This window comes from Silurus meridionalis, chromosome 4 (assembly GCF_014805685.1).
Source record: "Silurus meridionalis isolate SWU-2019-XX chromosome 4, ASM1480568v1, whole genome shotgun sequence".
NCBI lineage: Eukaryota > Metazoa > Chordata > Actinopteri > Siluriformes > Siluridae > Silurus > Silurus meridionalis.
Window position 1 is genome coordinate 923363 of NC_060887.1, and position 20287 is coordinate 943649.

A 20287-nucleotide genomic window follows, 5' to 3' on the forward strand; every position below is an offset into this window, starting at 1 on the left:
GTGGACGTCTCGTCTGTGGCGGTTTGGCAGCACTGGGGTTTGGCTCTGAAGCTGGAAACACACCTGCTCCCCGTCAGAAGAAATGGTTGGATCTGTTTTATAAGGTTTGTGCAGACAAAAATGTGCATGAGAACATGATTAAACACAGGTCCCATAACCTAAAGGTCTTTATTTGTACAGAGGGAGAAATGTCCAGTGCAGGTCCACGACCAGTCGAAATTTTTAGGTGGACCACAGAAACGTCTTTGTGAAATCCACCCTCCTAAAGTGTTCATGTCAGACTTTCAGGTGATCATCTCTTTCATGTCACGTCACTGTGGACCTGCACAACTATATTTGTGACCACACTCATGTGCTTTAAATGTCCTCTGCTGTGGGATGCAGAAATACTTGTTGCAATATTTCTTTTCATTTACAAAATCTCAATAAAGTGATGTTTATGCAACAAAATGCACTGGAAGAAAGACAGACAGGCAAAAGTTCACCAAGCAGAGCTTCTTTATTTTCTTTCGTTTTCACCCTGGCGTTTTCCTTTCCAGTGCTCACACCAGGGTTCTCGTGTTTCTCCTCTTTATTGGCGTCACCAGACTGAAACAGAGCACTGATTAGTCTCATCAGCTGCAGGTGTTTCTTACCGCTCGTGCCGTCCGGCTCCGCCTCCACTCGCGCACCGCTGCTACAGTTTACATCCCTAATCATATAGAACAATATCTGCTTTATCTATTCCATTTCTCATCCAGTGATCAAATAGTGGAAGCACTGAGATCAGTGTAAAAGACTTTGGTTTTTGCTCAGGTGTGTTAAAGTGTATTATATTTATAGATCTTCATATCACTTCACTTCTGCCCTCAGACTCTCACTAGTGTACAGAGATGATTGTGGATTAAACATATTAATGTGTGAATGTTAGATTTTTAATGTTTCTTCTTATTTAAATCTGTAAAAAATATCAAGACTAAAAGGTAAATAAAACCTGTGTTCCACACTCTTTATTGTTCTTTTACCAGGTCGTAAGTGTTCCACCTGCTGCAAGTGTTCCACCTGCTTTACTCCACTCCTACTGCTGTAGCGCCCCCTACCTCCACCCCACCATTATACAGCCTGCACTTTTATGTCATTTAAAAAGACCTTTATATGTCATTATCATCATCATTATGTTTAAGTTCATAATATACAATATGTGTCTTTACAGCCTGGTAGTCAAAGTCCATCTCCTTCATCCAGTCCTTCATCTGCATCCAGTCCTGCTGTTTCTTCCAGTTCTGCTCCTTTAATTATTTCTTGCTGGTGTTTTGAGCGACTCATTTTACTGTTTATTTGTGTGGATTTACTACTATTATAATCTATAGTTATTTATGATCAGGTTGTTGTTTTAATCCCAATTAGGGATTTTTTATCATTGTATTTGATTATATCTATTGTTAAATAACCTTTATTAATATATACATCGTTTTGTAATATTTGTATTTTGTGTGTTTGCATCTATTATAATTTATCATTTGACATTTTTGTAGCATTTTCAGTAATTAAAAATAAAATGTTTTATCATTCATAAAACAGTGACTCGTGAATTATTCTGTGAAACTGCTGAACCCATTATTATTATTATTATTATTATTATTATTATTATTATTATTATTATTATTATTATTATGTAGAATATAAATAAACAAATACAAAACATGTCCCATATAATAAACTTTTGTTAAAAATGTTAAAGGGTAAATAAGTACATTAAGAAAATAAATATACATCCATTTTATGCCCCTTTATTGGAAAAATGTGTCAAATCATACAGATATTAATTAACATGAGTGACAAGTGATGTATTTTCATTCACATCATCAGTATTTTTGTGCACTATTGGGGGATTTATAAACATCAATCTGCCAAAAACCATAACAAATGTCCATCGTCTATCCATTTCCTTTCTCTTTTTCCTCTATTCCCTTCTTCCCCTTCTTTTCCCCTCTTCCCACCCCTTAACAGACTATTGATCTCCAGCTTCACACAGCTCACATCCTCAACTCTCAGTCTCACAATCATCTTCACTGTTTTGAGCGTGTTAAGCTCCAGGTTTTTATGACTGCACCATGTCTCTCAGGTCTTTCTTCACTGAAGCAGGGTCGTTGGCTGAAACTGATTTTACATGATGAGGATTAATCTTTCTCATATTAATGAACTAATCATGTACTACAGTATTTAAAAAGCACTTGTATTCCTCTCAACCGAGAACAGAGCTGAGGTACATTGGGAACAAGTTTCCCAAAACTGTATAGTTGCAATCTGGAAAACCTCGAATCGATATTTGAAAAGAACTTAAAATCCTGTCAAACATGAATGAGGTTTATGTATTTGTCACAAATTGTTACTCAATCCTGAAAATAAATAAACAGCTTTTCTTGTTTCCGCATTGTGCTTGTAACATAAATGGACAATAGGAATTCCAAAATTAGAAGAGGGCTCCAATGTAAATAGAAAAAGTTTTCATGATAAGTCCTTTAAAAAATAAATAGTAAATATGAAAACAAAAATAAAAGTAAATATAAAGTAACCACATCGTTCCAATTCATACTGGACCGGTCGAGATTCGGGTTACCAATGACCGACACAGCTACTGGAGGAAGTTCAGGATCCAGGATTGTGGTGTTAAAGTTTAAGACTTTATGCAGTAGAAATAAATTTACATGGAAGTTTGCAATAACACAGTCCACACACAGTCTTGATAAACCCTCTTCAGCTACGTGTGTAACGCCCACATTCCTCATTATTCTCTAAAAAGTAGCATGTAATTCTCTTATGGGCGCTTCATGACCCTCTGTCTCGTCCACAACTTCAACTCTTGGCTGTCTGTTTTTCTGACACATTTATTACTCTTGATAAATCAGCCTTCAAGAATAAGAGATGTTGTGCTCATTACTGCTTCATTACTGCTGATTCTAATCACACATTCAGCACTTCCTTATATACCGACCAGAATCACAGTGTTAATGATCAGTGTAATTACTGTAAACATATAAATGCTGTGGTGACCCCCGTGTGTAATGCTGCATGATGGCACTGCTGGATTTGTAAGATTTGATTGGTGAATACGGGTGCGGTCGTTGAAATACTTGATTGTGTGGGTTTTGGAAGAATTAAATCATTTGCAGAACTCGTGCAAAATGGTCACAAACACACTAAATGTACAATTAAAGTTTTAAATCTGTAGATATAAAAATGATCAAAAGATGAGACGATCTACAAGCTACAGAAAATCACTCTGCTTCATACTATTGACTATAAGTTTCATCAAATTATCAATCTCATGATCTGCTCTCTTCTTCTCTTCTATACAGAGATTCAGGGAATCCTGGAGCTTTCTGGTAGATTGGAGGTGTAAGGTGTTCATCTCCTCCAAGTCTCTTTTGGCCTTCTCTCTTTCGTCCTCCCATTTCTCTGTCTCATTTAACAAAGTGGCCTCCAATTGAGCAACACGTTCCTCCAGCCGCTCTCTGTCTCTCATCAAACGATCTCTCTCTTGCTCTGCACTATTCTTCTCTTCCTCACAATGATTCAGAGAATCCTGGAGCGCTCTGATAGTTTGGAGCTGTAAGATGTTCTTTTCCTCCATGTCTAGTTTGGCCTTTACTCTGTCATCCTCCCATCTTTTTTTCTCAATTTCCAAAGTGGCCTCCAGCTGAGCAACACGTTCCTCCAGTCGTTCTCTGTCTCTCATCAAATGATCTCTCTCATGCTCTGCACTATTCTTCACTTTCTCAAAGTGATGCTGGAAAGGTTCGAGCTTCATGGTGTTCTGTTCCAAAGTGGCCTCCAATTGAGCAACACGTTCCTCCAGCCGCTCTCTGTCTCTCATCAAACGATCTCTCTTGCTCTGCACTATTCTTCTCTTCCTCACAATGATTCAGAGAATCCTGGAGCTCTGATAGTTTGGAGCTGTAAGATGTTCTTTTCCTCCATGTCTAGTTTGGCCTTTACTCTGTCATCCTCCCATCTTTTTCTCAATTTCCAAAGTGGCCTCCAGCTGAGCAACACGTTCCTCCAGTCGTTCTCTGTCTCTCATCAAATGATCTCTCTCATGCTCTGCACTATTCTTCACTTTCTCAAAGTGATGCTGGAAAGGTTCGAGCTTCATGGTGTTCTGTTCCAAAGTGGCCTCCAATTGAGCAACACGTTCCTCCAGCCGCTCTCTGTCTCTCATCAAACGATCTCTCTTGCTCTGCACTATTCTTCTCTTCCTCACAATGATTCAGAGAATCCTGGAGCGCTCTGATAGTTTGGAGCTGTAAGATGTTCTTTTCCTCCATGTCTAGTTTGGCCTTTACTCTGTCATCCTCCCATCTTTTTTTCTCAATTTCCAAAGTGGCCTCCAGCTGAGCAACACGTTCCTCCAGTCGTTCTCTGTCTCTCATCAAATGATCTCTCTCATGCTCTGCACTATTCTTCACTTTCTCAAAGTGATGCTGGAAAGGTTCGAGCTTCATGGTGTTCTGTTCCAAAGTGGCCTCAAGCTGAGCAACATGTTCCTCTAGTTGTTTTTGTTTTCTCACCCAGCTCTGGAGGTGTGTGGAGTTTCTCTCTTTTATGTCTGGTTCCCGGTGCCTTTGCTCAGAAGCCAAAGTAGCCTCCAGGTCCTGCACCATCTGTACCAGAATGTTGTTCTGTTCTTTCTCTATTGCGCTTTTCTTCATCATCAGATTGATAAATGCATCAAACTCTGTTACTACTTTCTCCATGTGTTCCAGCTTCTCCTTCTTTTCAGCAATCTGCTTAGATTTCGTCTCTGAGAAATGAGAAACAAAGACACGTTCTGACTTATAAAGACGTGTCCTACTGTGATGTCACACAAACACGCCCCGAGCTCCTCCTGTGATGTCCCCCAGCCCCCTCTCTCTCTCTCAGATTACATATTATTACGCACAAATAGAACATTTCTCACACAGATAATGTGGTGATAAAAATAAATATAATGTTCTTTATGTAAGTTTGTCTCTGATGAACAAGCGGTGGCGACTGCGGCGAAAAAACTCCCGAGGCGGCATAAGGAAGAAACCTTGAGAGGAACCAGACTCAAGAGGGAACCCGTCCTCATCTGGGTTTCACTGAATGTCCATTTATTACAGCTAAATGATGTTGAGGTGAAGTGATGATCAGATACAAACTGTAGTCCTGAGTCAGTGTAGCAGACTGTTAACATAAACTACAGTCCAAATCCCAAACCTCAAAGCTCCTGTTCTTACTCTGTTTTGTTTCTGCATGGACTATTTCAGCCTGGGGTCGTAAGTTTTTGGACACTTTGTTTTTGGTGTTTTTTCCTACGAGGACATTGTATTTTACCTGATAGTAGTAGGGCACATGTTTGATCTAAAATAATGAAAGTGATGAGACGGAACTCTTTGTACAAATAATCACACACACACACACACACACACACACACACACACACACACACACACACACACACACACACACACACACACACACACACACAGTGTATATGAATATATAGGTGCTCTAATAAAGTGTATGTAATACATGAACACAATTAGTATCATTGTACACACAGTAACATGGTCATTTTTTAAACATATGCACAGAGTCGTTAAAGACTCCTAATATAAATAATACAAAATTACTGTAACATATAAATATTGAAAATGGCCCTGAATCCTGTATGTACTGTAGATGTTTTGTTTGAAGTGTTGTGATCATGAAGATGAAATCCTGCAGGTTATTTGGGTTTGTACTGAGTGATAGTTGTTTCATAAACACCTTCTTATAAAATCCAACTCAAATGTTAAATAAAAATTCACTCTAAATTTGTAATCAGCGGCGTCTCACCATCACATTCCACTACGGAGCGCAGGAGGAGGAGATGCCCGACTGCATGGAATACAGGAGAACATCAAATCCCTACCATTAGATAACTGCAGAACACTGTGTAAATAACGACATATTTTCCTTCAATAAATCTGGAAATGCAGCCATTACGCTCTCACACAGTCGTTACTCTCTTTATGTTCTCATTTTCAGTCCTAACTATAATGATGTTCATGACAAAACTGGCATGAAGAAACGTGTTCACATGTCACATTTTCATCTTCAAATTGTATCTCGGGTGATGATGCCACTAATTCATGCTGATTTTGCCAAGGTGTTAATGATCAGTGTAATTACTGTAAACATATAAATGCTGTGGTGACCCCCGTGTGTAATGCTGCATGATGGCACTGCTGGAGGATTACGCCAATGGAAGATTAAGGAGAGAAAGAGTCTCCAGGGACCATGATGATTTCTCGGCCCATGATGATGACTGGATAATAAGCTGATTTAGATTCCTACAGCTGTGCTCCTGGATCTATGTGATCTATGCAGCTGCAGGAAGTGATGACTGGCTTCTTAGTGACTTTAACAATATGTAGAAATTGTAAACATTGTCCTGATGTAGTCTATAATATGACAGGTGACAGAGGCCTCACCCCTCAGATGCTCCTCACCTCCAGAAATGCAGATGTGGAGCTCTGGATGTCTCAGGTGGAAGACTTCTATACTACCCGGAAAAAGTGTACAAGATTATCAGAGTGTGTGGTGTTTTGCACAATGTGGCACTGAGGACCAGTTTCCCTCTCCCTCCTGACCTCCCTCCCCCTCAGCATTATGACCCCGAGCCACAGCCCCCTGCCCCACAAGAGGGATATAAACTAAGTGGAAGAATCCATGAGGAGGTCATACGCCGTTTGTAAGGAAGACAAAAATAATGGTTGTTATTAGTGTTTATTGTGACTCTTTGTAGTAAAAGATTAAAATCAAGATTTAAAAAAAGATAAAAAAAAAAAGATTTGACAAGACAGAAATAAAAAATTATCAAAAGACGAGACGATCTACAAGATACAATAGCTTTACACTCAGCTTTATACTATTGACTATAAGTGTAAAACTATCATAAATAGCCATAAGAGAAACAGAAAGAGGAAAAGGCATGTTCAGACTCTCTGTTTCTCTTGTAAATCTTCTTTTTTCTATTTCTCCTTTTCTTTTGAATGTTTTCTTGTCTCAGCTGAGCAACAATTTCCTCCCATCGCTCGGACTCTCATATAATGATCTGTTTTATTCTCTGAAGTCTTCTTTTCTTCCTCACAGAGATTCTGGGTATCCTGGAGCCCCCTGTTGGTCTGAAGCTGTAAGTTGTTCCTCTCCTCTATGTCAAGTTTAGTTTTCTCTCTTTCATCCTCTTGTTTTTCTTTAAAGTCCAGCGTGGGCTCAAGCTGAGCAACATGTTCCTCCACTTTCTTTTGTTCTCTGTCCAGCTCTCTCTCACATTCCACATTTTTCTCCAGTTCCTTAAGGATTTTCAGGGAAGACTGGAGCTCCATGGTGGTCTGTTCCAAAGTGGCCTCAAGCTGAGCAACACGTTCCTCCACTTTCTTTTGTTCTCTCGTCCAGCTCTCTCTCTCACAGTCCACAGTTTTCTCCAGTTCCTCATTGATTTTCTGGGAAGACTGGAGCTCCATGGTGGTCTGATCCAAAGTGACTTTAAGCTGAGCAACACGTTTCTCCAGTTGTTTTTGTTCTCTCACCCAGCTCTGGCTTCTCTCAGTTATGTCCTGTTCCTGCTGCTTTCGCTCAGAAGCCAAAGTAGCCTCCAGCTTTTGCACCATCTGTAGTAGAATGGCTTTCTCTTCTTTCTCCTCTGTTATCTTCTCTATCATTAGAAGAGAAAATGCATCCAAGTCTTTCTCTACTTTCTCCATGTGTTCCAGCTTCTCCTTCATTTCAGCAATCTGCTTAGTTTTCTTCGTTCTTCTGGTTTAAAAAAACTCTCTCAACCTTCTGAAGAGCTCCATGTTTATGCCTCTTTACTCACAAGCAAAAACCTCGGAAATGAGAGAAACAGAGAGCGTTCCCAATAATAGACGTTGCCTTACTGTGACGTCACAGGGAGATGCCCCGCCCTCCGTCTGTGACGTAACCCGGTCTCTCTTAACCTGACACTATGCGCATGCGCACATTACAGAGGTAAAAAGCGGATAAAATATCATGTCTTCACAGCTTTTCTGTTGTTTCTGAAAGAAGAGCGATATTACAGTCATAAATAAGATAAAAACGGCTGTAAACTGTGTATAAAGCGAGTGAATCCGAGTTGAGAACCGGAAGTTGACCGGAGTGACTCTATGAATGTTGCAGAATCATAAATGACCAGTAGGTGGCAGTGTGATGTGTATTAGAGCTCACTGTCACAGCAGGTAATTAGAAGTAGTGGAGCTCTAATGACGTCATTAATAGCGAGGACAAGACACACAGCAGTTTGGGATTCTTTTATTGACTTTATTGATTAATTGATTTGGAGTATGATTGTGTTTCTGATCAAAGTAAGTTCATGTGTATGGAGTAAAAACAACCTGTACATTTCTCACTTCCAGACAGTATTATGAGATGTTCATCTGCTGGAAGTTCATGTTTAATGCTGCATGTTTTATAGGATTTATGAGCTGGAATAAATGTCCAAACATCTCAATTCAACACTGAGTGATTTTTGTAGTTTGGTGGACTAAAATTAAATACAATAAAAAAAGTTATTAACTGAAACTAATCTGAAATAAAACTTCAAAATATAAAGAATCAAAATAAAAACTCAGTACATTTAAAATTATAACAATATATAACAATAATAATAATATTATTAGTTAAATGCAGTGCAGTATTACAGCTTAAATATTTTTATTTTAATTAACTTTAAATACACATTTATAAATATTAAGGCTTTTACTGTGTAATAGATTAAAAACTAAACCGACACTAAAATTAAATACCAACAAAAAGTCATAATTTACTGAAATGAAATTGAAAACATCAAAATACAACAAAAATAAATAAAAATGACTATCAATATGTTTAAAACTAAAATAAATCTGGTTCAGTTAAATACAGTGCAGTATTACAGCCTTATTTCATGTTCATTTTATAAAAGCAGTTTGTGATTATAATAATATATATATATATATATATATATATATATATATATATATATATATATATATATATATATATATACAGTAGCACTGGGGTGCTTAAGTACCTAAAGGTCTACATTTAAACATATTTTTTTATTTTTAAATGATTCATTTTATTATTATTATATGCAGATTTACACATTTACTCTTTCTGTGCGGTCCGGTACCAATTGACCCACGGACTGGTGCCAGTCTGTGGCCCCGGGGTTGGGGATCACTGATATAAGGAGCACAATACAATATTATTATATAAAAGATTAATTACTATAAAGAAAATAGAAACATACACAAGAATGTTATTAACTACTTGTACACTGTACTGCACAATCCATGTGGAATAAGGTTCAAAATTCTTGTGCATATAATATGAATGTGAATGTTAACAAACATTTAGCAGCAGTTGATGCTAAATGTGCAAAGATGCAAATAATGTGTTTATTGTGTCTGTGTGTGTGTGTGTGTGTGTGTGTGTGTGTGTGTGTGTGTGTGTGTGTGTCTGTGAGTGTGTGTGTGTGTATCAGGTCAGTCTCTGAGCATAAGCACTGAATCACTTGGAATTTACTCGGTCAATAATAAAAACTCTTTGCTATAGTTGTGAGGTGACTGATACACAAAGCCATGGAGCAGTTGGACACTGGGGAGACAATCAGATGAATGAAAGTAGAAAATGTGATAAAACCCTAAAGTTTATTGTGAGATTTGAGTCGTGATCGTTCAGATGCACAGTGTAGCAGCAATGACACAAACTTCACTTCACAACAAGAGCAAAAATACATGAATGAAAAAATGAATGAAGTTAAAATTCAACAAATGGAAAAAAAAATCCAATGTTATTCTGTTATTCAATTCTCTCATACTGACCACTGGATGTTCTACACGGCACCACATGGTAAAGACTCTCTGATGACAGGAGACTCCACCATGATGCCGAGGCGATAAGAAGATCAGTAACATCCTGACACTGAGTTACAGTACAGTGGTCCGGGTCTCGTAACTCAGACCCCATGTCCCAATAGACATAACAATTGTGGCTCAATACTCAAATTAGTTTTAGCTGTTCACTAATCATTTACCAATAAGTTAAAAAAACTTTAAATAATACAGTACATAAACTAACCAAATGAAGACATCTTCCAGTCACGAATGAGAAGGAGAAAATCAGCTTTATTGCAGTCACTTCAGACCCGTCCCATGGAGCTCTCGGGAGAGAATCATCCTGACAGCAATGACACCCGTCAGCTTTCACATGCAGTCGAATTTGATATAAACAATCCTTATTTTTTATATCTCACACCTAGTAAAATGTACATATTGTGTCTAATATCTCCTCCCTCACAATTTACGTACATCATTGATTTTATAGGGCTTTTCTTATCCCACCTTTTGCTCACGAGTTTTCTGGTGTGTTTCTACCTATTCTTAGTAAAATTCCACCCATATCCAGGAGGCCTCGTTCACCTCCATACGATTCTAATTTACATGTACAAAAATATCTCTTGATGGAGACCTTGTCTTAAAAAACATCCCCTGATCGTGCACTTTGTACACAACAATGCAACAGATCATCCACCGCAATATTCACACCTTTTCTTAAAATCTCGTCTGGGTTTTTTTTCCGATGTCTGCAAATCATCCTTTGTTTTGTTTTGTGTAGAATTTGTATAAAACGTGTTTTTTACTAGTTTTACAAATCAGGGCTTTAGTTTTAACACACCAGCACTTTTCTCCAAATGCTTTTCCTAATTTTCATAGCTCTCGTCTTTTACTTAGTTTTACTTAAAATCTTCTTAAAATATATTTCTTATGCCATAACACTTCTTTATATAACATTTCCTGTCTTACTCTCATCCTGCCTGCATCTTAAGCTCATGCTCTCATGCTTACTTCCTGTGTGTTTTGGACAGTGTACCTCTTATACAAATTCTTGCAACTATTCTCCTACGTTCTTTATTATCTGACGATGTGTTGTCCCTATTAACCTATTACTCTTCTCATTTTATATTTTTATATTTTTATATGATTTTTTTCACCTACGTTTCTACTTGTGTTTTGAAAATATGTGCATATGCTGTTTGAGTATAGTTAAGGCATGTTGCCTGCATGCTGTTTGCTTGTTTTACTATTTTTATTTTACATTATATTTTCCTATCTTTTCCTTCCGGCCGACACACTTTGCCTGGTGTACGTGGTCACCACTTTTTACCGTCAATGGCATATATCTGTTTTCTGGAGTGACTATTGTTCCTCATATGCCTCTATTTTCCACCTCGAATATCTCTTCAGTTCATACTCATGACACCTCTACATTTTTCCCTTATTTTCCTAAAACTGCACAAACCTGAGAAATGAGAAACAAAGACACATTCTGACTTATAGACATCTCTACTGTGATGTCACACAAACACGCCCCGAGCTCCTCCTGTGACGTCACAAACCCCCCCCCGTCTCTCGCTCTATCTCTGATTACATTTTATTACGCACAAATAAAGCATTTCTCACACAGATAATGTGATGATACAAATAAATATGATGTTCTTTATGTGTAAGTTTGTCTCTGATGAAAAAGCCGGTGGCGACTGCAGCAAGAACAAACTTCCCGAGACGGCATAAGGAAAAAACCTTTAGAGGAACCAGAGGGAACCCGTCCTCATCTGGGTTTCACTGAATGTCCATTTATTACAGCTAAATGATGTTGAGGTGAAGTGATGATCAGATACAAACTGTAGTCCTGAGTCAGTGTAGCAGACTGTTAACATAAACTACAGTCCAAATCCCAACCCTCAAAGCTCCTGTTCTTACTCTGTTTTGTTTCTGCATGGACTATTTCAGCCTGGGGGTCGTAAGTTTTTGGACACTTTGTTTTTGGTGTTTTTTCCTACGAGGACATTGTATTTTACCTGATAGTAGTAGTGCACATGTTTGATCTAAAATAATGAAAGTGATGAGACGGAACTCTTTGTACAAATAATCACACACACACACACACACACACACACACACACACACACACACACACACACACACACACACACACACACACACACACACACACACACAGTGTATATGAATATATAGGTGCTCCTAATAAAGTGTTTGTAATACATGAACACAATTAGTATCATTGTACACACAGTAACATGGTCATTTTTTAATCATATGCACAGAGTCGTTAAAGACTCCTAATATAAATAATACAAAATTACTGTAACATATAAATATCGAAAATGGCCCTGAATCCTGTATGTACTGTAGATGTTTTGTTTGAAGTGTTGTGATCATGAAGATGAAATCCTGCAGGTTATTTGGGTTTGTACTGAGTGATAGTTGTTTCATAAACACCTTCTTATAAAATCCAACTCAAATGTTAAATAAAAATTCACTCTAAATTTGTAATCAGCGGCCTCACCATCACATTCCACTACGGAGCGCAGGAGGAGGAGATGCCCGACTGCATGGAATACAGGAGAACATCAAATCTACCATTAGATAACTGCAGAACACAGTGTAAATAACGACATATTTTCCTTCAATAAATCTGGAAATGCAGCCATTACGCCTCACACAGTCGTTACTCTCTTTATGTTCTCATTTTCAGTCCTAACTATAATGATGTTCATGACAAAACTGGCATGAAGAAACGTGTTCACATGTCACATTTTCATCTTCAAATTGTATCTCGGGTGGTGATGCCACTAATTCATGCTGATTTTGCCAAGGTGTTAATGATCAGTGTAATTACTGTAAACATATAAATGCTGTGGTGACCCCCGTGTGTAATGCTGCATGATGGCACTGCTGGAGGATTACACCAATGGAAGATTAAGGAGAGAAAGAGTCTCCAGGGACCATGATGATTTCTCGGCCCTTGATGATGATTGAATAATAAGCTGATTTAGATTCCTACAGCTGTGCTCCTGGATCTATGTGATCTATGCAGATGCAGGACGTGATGACTGGCTTCTTGGTGACTTTAACAACATGTAGAAATTGTAAACATTGTCCTGATGTAGTCTATAATATGACAGGTGACAGAGGCTTCACCCCTCAGACGCTCCTCAGCTCCAGAAATGCAGATGTGGAGCTCTGGATGTCTCAGGTGGAAGACTTTATACCACCCGGAAAAAGTGTGTAAGATTATCAGGGTGTGTGGTGTTTTGCACAATGTGGCACTGAGGACCAGTTTCCTCTCCTCCTGACCTCCCTCCCCTCAGCATTATGACCCCGAGCCACAGCCCCTGCCCCACAAGAGGATATAAACTAAGTGGAAGAATCCATGAGGAGGTCATCGCCGTTTGTAAGGAAGACAAAAATAATGGTTGTTATTAGTGTTTATTGTGACTCTTTGTAGAAAAAGATTAAAATCAAGATTTAAAAAAAGATTAAAAAAAGATTTGACAAGACAGAAATAAAAATGATCAAAAGGCAGACGATCTACAAGATACAATAGCTTTACACTCAGCTTTATACTATTGACTATAAGTGTAAAACTATCATAAATAGCCATAAGAGAAACAGAAAGAGGAAAAGGCATGTTCAGACTCTCTGTTTCTCTTGTCGCCTTCTTTTTTCTATTTCTCCTTTTCTTTTGAATGTTTTCTTGTCTCAGCTGAGCAACAATTTCCTCCCATCGCCTCGGACTCTCATATAATGATCTGTTTTATTCTCTGAAGTCTTCTTTTCTTCCTCACAGAGATTCTGGGTATCCTGGAGCCCCCTGTTGGTCTGAAGCTGTAAGTTGTTCCTCTCCTCTATGTCAAGTTTAGTTTTCTCTTTCATCCTCCTGTTTTTCTTTAAAATCCAACGTGGCTCAAACTGAGCAACACGTTCCTCCAGTCGCTCTTTCTCTCTGATCAAATGATCTCTCTCCTGCTCTGCACTATTTTTATTTTCTCACAGTGATTCTGAGTATCCTGGAGCTCCATGGTGGTCTGTTCCAAAGTGAGCTTAAGCTGAGCAACATGTTCCTCCAGTCGTTTTTGTTCTCTCTTCCAGCTCTCTCTCTCACATTCTACAGTTTTCTCCAGTTCCTCATTGATTTTCAAGGAAGACTGGAGCTCCATGGTGGTCTGATCCAAAGTGACCTCAAGCTGAGCAACATGTTTCTCCACTTTCGTTTGTTCTCTTGTCCAGCTCTCTCTCTCACATTCTACAGTTTTCCAGTTCCTCATTGATTTTCAAGGAAGACTGGAGCTCCATGGTGGTCTGATCCAAAGTGACCTCAAGCTGAGCAACACGTTCCTCCAGTTGTTTTTGTTTTCTCGCCCAGCTCTGGCTTCTCTCAGTTATATCCTGTTCCTGCTGCTTTCGCTCAGAAGCTAAAGTAGCCTCCAGCTTTTGCACCGTCTGTAGCAGAATGGCTTTCTCTTCTTTCTCTTCTGTTATCTTCTATCATTAGAAGAGAAAATGCATCCAAGTCTTTCTCTACTTTCTCCATGTGCTCCAGCTTCTCCTTCATTTCAGCAATCTGCTTAGTTTTCTTCGATCTTCTGCTTTGAAAAAACTCTCTCAACCTTCTGAAGAGCTCCATGTTTATGCCTCTTTACTCACAAGCAAAAATCTCGGAAATGAGAGAAACAGAGACGCGTTTCCAATTATAGACGTTGCCTTACTGTGACGTCACAGGCAGATGCCCCGCCCTCCGTCTGTGACGTAACCCGGTCTCTTTTAACCTGACACTATGCGCATGCGCACATTACAGAGGTAAAGAGCGGATAAAATATCATGTCTTCACAGCTTCTGTTGTTCCTGAGAGAAGAGCGATATTACAGTCATAAATAAGATAAAAACGGCTGTAAACTGTGTATAAAGCGAGTGAATCCGAGTTGAGAACCGGAAGTTGACCGGAGTGACTCTATGAATGTTGCAGAATCATAAATGACCAGTAGGTGGCAGTGTGATGTGTATTAGAGCTCACTGTCACAGCAGCTCAGGAGCACAGGAGCTCTAATGACGTCATTAATAGCGAGGACAGACACACAGCAGTTTGGGATTCTTTTATTGACTTTATTGATTAATTGATTTGGAGTATGATTGTGTTTCTGATCAAAGTAAATTCATGTGTATGGAGTAAAAACAACCTGTACATTTCTCACTTCCAGACAGTATTATGAGATGTTCATCTGCTGGAAGTTCATGTTTAATGCTGCATGTTTTATAGGATTTATGAGCTGGAATAAATGTCCAAACATCTTAAATCAACACTGAGTGATTTTTTTGGTAGATATTAGATCTTTTTACATATTATTAATTTTTTAATATCTGTGATTTAAATACACATTTATAAATATAAAGGCTTTTAGTGTATATTAGAGATTAGAACATAAACCGACACAAATTAAATACAATAAAAAATTTATTAACTGAAATAAAACATCAAAATATAAAGTTTCAAAATAAAATCTATCAATACATTTAAAATTATAACAATATAATAATAATAATAATAATAATAATAATAATAAGTTAAATACAGTGCAGTATTAGAGCTTAAATATTTGAATTTATTTCAGATCAATTTTATTCATCCATTAAATAAATGGTGTCAGCGTCAGAGTAGTGTATTTACATGATCTGTTTCAGGGTTTTCACGAACACAACTCTGTTATTACTGTTCTCTTTCACAGCACCGTCTCTTTCAGTTCTAATGAAAGTTCTCATGTATTAAGAGGAATTTTATGAATGATCAATAATGAAACACCTTCATTACTGTTAGTTATTTACATATTTATTTACAGTAATAAAACTATTTCTGTAAAAAAGAGAAAGAAATAATTAATAAAAGCAAAATAAATAAAATGATGAATTTAGTGGAGCAGAACGACAGCACGATGACCTGAAAGTGAAAAACAGAGATGTGTTACTTTACATAATGTGTGTGTTTGACCGGTACACAGTGTGTGTGTTTAGTAAAGTTTTGTAGGACATTATGAGGACAGTATGACTTACACTGTAGATGGAACCACTGCATGTTCCTGGATGGATGGAGGTAGGGCTTGGTGTGGCGGCTGCTCCCTGTCCACTGCTCAGCCATAGTGATACACAGTGACCTCCTGCTCACCAGCTTTCCATTCAACTCTCTGATGGCATTAGTGTCTTCATCCAGAGAGGAATATCAGACAAATCCAAAGCCTTACCACCTGTAGGAGTGAGTGAGGAGATACAGAAAGCAAAAACATGAGCATTACATCACTCTCATGTAGAAAACCATGAGAAATAACAAGCACTGTCTGTATCCCATAATATAAACAGAACAGCTGTGTTCTTTTATCATCAACGTTCTGGTCTCACTGGTGAATGAACAATGAAGCACTTTTATTTAAAGGTCATTTTCTGAGAGCAGAAACTTGCTGCAAGTGTACACTGGTTCTGGTATAATAGAGGATCTAATCCTAATTCCTACAGAAAACAGAACAAATTCAGCATCCAATGTGTGAGTGCATGTGTGTGTTTGCATTGCTGACTTTAATAATACACACTGATCAATCACTCAGTATTAAACCAGTTATTACATGTGACCAAACACAGCTGTGACCAAAACCTGCTCCAGATCATGAAGGTCTTTATAAAACACACTGGAAATAGCTGTGGTGTGAATCGCCTGTTCCACTGCTGCTGGGTTTTTTTTCCAGGATCTGCAACTGGAACATCTGTAGATGCAGACAATCATCTCATGTTAGCATCCAATCAGAAGGTAAATTTTGCTAACATGAATAGTTCTCTTCTGTTTTAAATCTTTAACTGCACTTAACACAAAACTAATCGGACGGCTTTGACTCACTCTGTGGATGGATGTTCTTGTTGGCGTTGGGTCTTGGTTCTGGGCAGGGTTTTGAAGGCGAGATGGTTTCTACCTTCATGCCGTGACTTCGTCCCTGGGTGGTCTGAGAGGGACTTAAGTACACAGTCCTGCTGCCCAGCACCCTGCCATTCATCTCCATGATGTCTTCTCGAGCCTCATCAGGACATGAAAACTTCACATACCCGATGTCTTTTGAGCGTCCGTTCTTCATCATGACCTGTACGGGACAACGAGCAGAAACACAAAGCAAAGAGTGCACATCAAACGTGTTAGAGGTTCATAGAGCTCTCCACATTCAGAAAATACTCCAGCTGAGTACAGGGAGGAAACCCCAAGCTACTGGGAAAGAAGGAAAATGTAAGGATCAGTAGTTATAAATGACGTGCAGTGAGGACAGTCCCAAATCTCAGGAACACTTATACACGTCCGTCATCCACAATACAGTCCAGATTTCTCAGCAGCAGTGTGACTGTCTACAGAACAACAACATCCAGTGTGTTCATCACTTCATTTACATTTATTTAGGTTAAAAAAAAAACAGGAAACATTCAGCATTAGACTTTTGAGTAAGTTGTGCTGTGTGATTCGTGATAATCAGTCACACTCAGACTAATAAATAAAAAAGTCAGACTCATAAATAATATTTTACCTGATTATCTACACACAGTTATACATTTTCTCACATTCTCTAAAGTCTCCAAAAGTCCAAAGGACTTCAGCCTGTTCTTTTTGATCCTCCACCTTCTGCTCCTCCACCTTCTGCTCCTCCACCTTCTGCTCCTCCACCTCTAAAGAAGTGTCAGATAGAGATGGGTTATATATAACATTCAACATGCGCCCAATATTACAAGAAGAGTATCTGTTCTTGATGAAGACTGTTTGTTCAGGTGAAATAACACAAGGCAGAACTTTCTCCAGACGGCAGGTCAGAGTTTTTGCTAAGATTTTTGTATCCTGGTCCAGGTGATTTACCAGAAGGCAGACTTGCTAAGGCTATTTCTGTATCAGATATAAACTCATCCAATTGTAATGCTGTACCTACACTTATTGTAGGAATACATACATTTTGAAAAAAGGCCCCTAATATTGAAGTGTCAGCAGATAAAGGAGCAGTATATAGTGATTTATAACATTGGAAGAAACAGTCATTGATTGTTAATACTGGAGTGTAGTGGTCATCATGTCTGTTTTGTATGCAGAAGGTCTTGGGTTTGACCCACAGTGGAGACATGCTCTTGAGCCTCTGATTTATTTTCCTACTAGCAGGATTTACTTGTATTTTTATTTTTGTTCAAGAAAAATCTTGAAAATGTTTCTATTTATACACATTAGACATCAGGCTTGTCAACAATAGGTTCCATAGTGTAGTGGTCATCACGTCTGCTTTACATGCAGAAGGTCCTGGGTTCGAGCCCCAGTAGAGCCATGCCCTTTGCTTCTAATTTTGGAATGTTTTTTCCCCATTTCTGTTACAAGCACAATGCAGAAACATGCAAAACTGTTTATTTATTTCCAGGATTGAGTAACAATTTGTAATATATAAACCTTATTCATGTTTACAACCTGCATGGTCCCACTGGGAGTTGAAGCCAGAACCTTCAGCATGTAAAGCAGATGTGATGATCACTACCCTATGGATCCACACAATCACCTGCACAGCATAAATAAGCAGAAATAATGATCCAGGTAATATGTTTCAGATTGCAATAATCCAGTTTTGGGAAACTTCTTCCCAATGTACTTAGATTTCTGTTCTCTTATTTTCAAATTCTTTTATGAATAATTCATTAATATGAGGAACATTAATCCTCATCATTGATCCTCAGACTGGCTGAGAGGAGCTACTCTAAAAAGCTGGAAAATCAGTTTTCAGCCAACGACCCTGCTTCAGTGAAGAAAGACCTGAGAGACATGGTGCAGTCATAAAAACCTGGAGCTTAACACGCTCAAAACAGTGGAGATGATTGTGATTTTGGAGAAACCCCTGCTCTCCCCCCACTCACCATCATTAACAGCACTATGGCAGCAGTGGAGTCATTCAGGTTCCTGGGCACCACCATCTCTCAGGGGATGTACAGAGGATGTACTTCCTTCAGCAGCTTAGAAAGTTCAACAGGAGTTGCTTTAATAACTGTCTGGTTCTGCTCAGCTGTAAAATCAGACATCAGAGGACTACAGAGGACAGTTTAGACGGCTGCAATGGTTATCGGTGTTGCCCACTTTTCAAGAACTGTATACATCCAGAGTGAGAAAAGGGCTTTGAAAATCATGTTAGCCACTACACAATGGAACCAGTTAAGGGACCCTAATGGTGGAATTTATTTCCCTCTAACAGGATATGGTTACTTTATATTTACTTTCATTGTATTTTTTATTTAAAACTGGCCACCTAGCACATGGGGCTTTTGTCTCCTTATTGTTTTACGACCACTTTTGTGTGTGAAGCAGAGGTGATCACAACCACGCTAAGCTCCTGAAATACTAGACATTTGCTGATAATTCAACATGATGATATATTTTCTGTGTTTTAGACCGGATGTTATGTGAAGCACGTTATGTTGTACATCTAAGATCATAAATAACCACAGGGTTAACAAGGCTAAGAATCTATAACTATAACTCAATAATCACGTGTTTAGCATTAACGTTAGCCAAAACTGATTCACAGAAAGCAAAACACGGACGGTGAAATGTAACTGACCAGCTGGCAGAGGATTCTGTCTGGTCTTTAAGCCCTAACGCAAATCAAGCAAAGATTTATCCAAAAGAAAGATTCATTCTCAATTTAGCATTTGTAATTAGCATTAGGTGTATGACTGTATCATATGGCTTTGACGATTCTTTGACTTAAATACTAAAGATTCTATTAACTCGATCCACAACCCACAACCTATTTAAATACAGTTTATTGTAATAACTATAACTTACACAAAAATGGTGTATTTTGAAACATTTCATTCAAATTTTACAAAGTGAACTGAACATGACCTTCAAATGAAGCACGTTAGCTGTCTGAGCTCATTGCAAAATATCACTACATTCCTTAAAATAGTCTTCCCAAAACACAACGTTACATTATATGTTAAGCATTTGTGTAATATATTTAGGGTATTTTGATAATAAAACTACAAGAAAGTTTGCCTGAACAGAGAACATCCAGCCCCTTCACTCTTACTGGTAGAGCTGAAACAGGTGCTGAGTTGGGAGACTGCTTGAACCTCTTTTCTGGTTGATAGCTGGTGTGGAACCCACTTCTCCTCAGAAGATTCAACTAAATGACTGTTGGAAGACAAAGAAAGAAAGAAAAATAGCATTGTATATCAAGTACATACTTTTGTGGTGGTATAAAACTTTTCACACCATTGTGTATATTTATTTGCAGTGTTTTACATTAAAAAATAGTAACTAGTTACAGTTACTCGTTACTTCATTCAAAAGTAACTCAATTACTTTGTTGATTATTTACACCAAAAGTAAT

The 20287-nt window shown here is 38.2% G+C and overlaps 1 protein-coding gene and 1 non-coding gene across 3 annotated transcripts in view; one reads left to right on the forward strand and one right to left on the reverse strand.

Moving 5' to 3' along the window:
• Window positions 1-20287, reverse strand: part of LOC124384638 (eukaryotic translation initiation factor 4 gamma 3-like) — a 1295064-nt gene that overhangs the window by 560439 nt on the left and 714338 nt on the right. The window lies entirely within an intron of this gene.
• Window positions 18163-18235, forward strand: trnav-uac. The gene has a single exon. It is a non-coding gene; the product is annotated as a tRNA-Val (tRNA).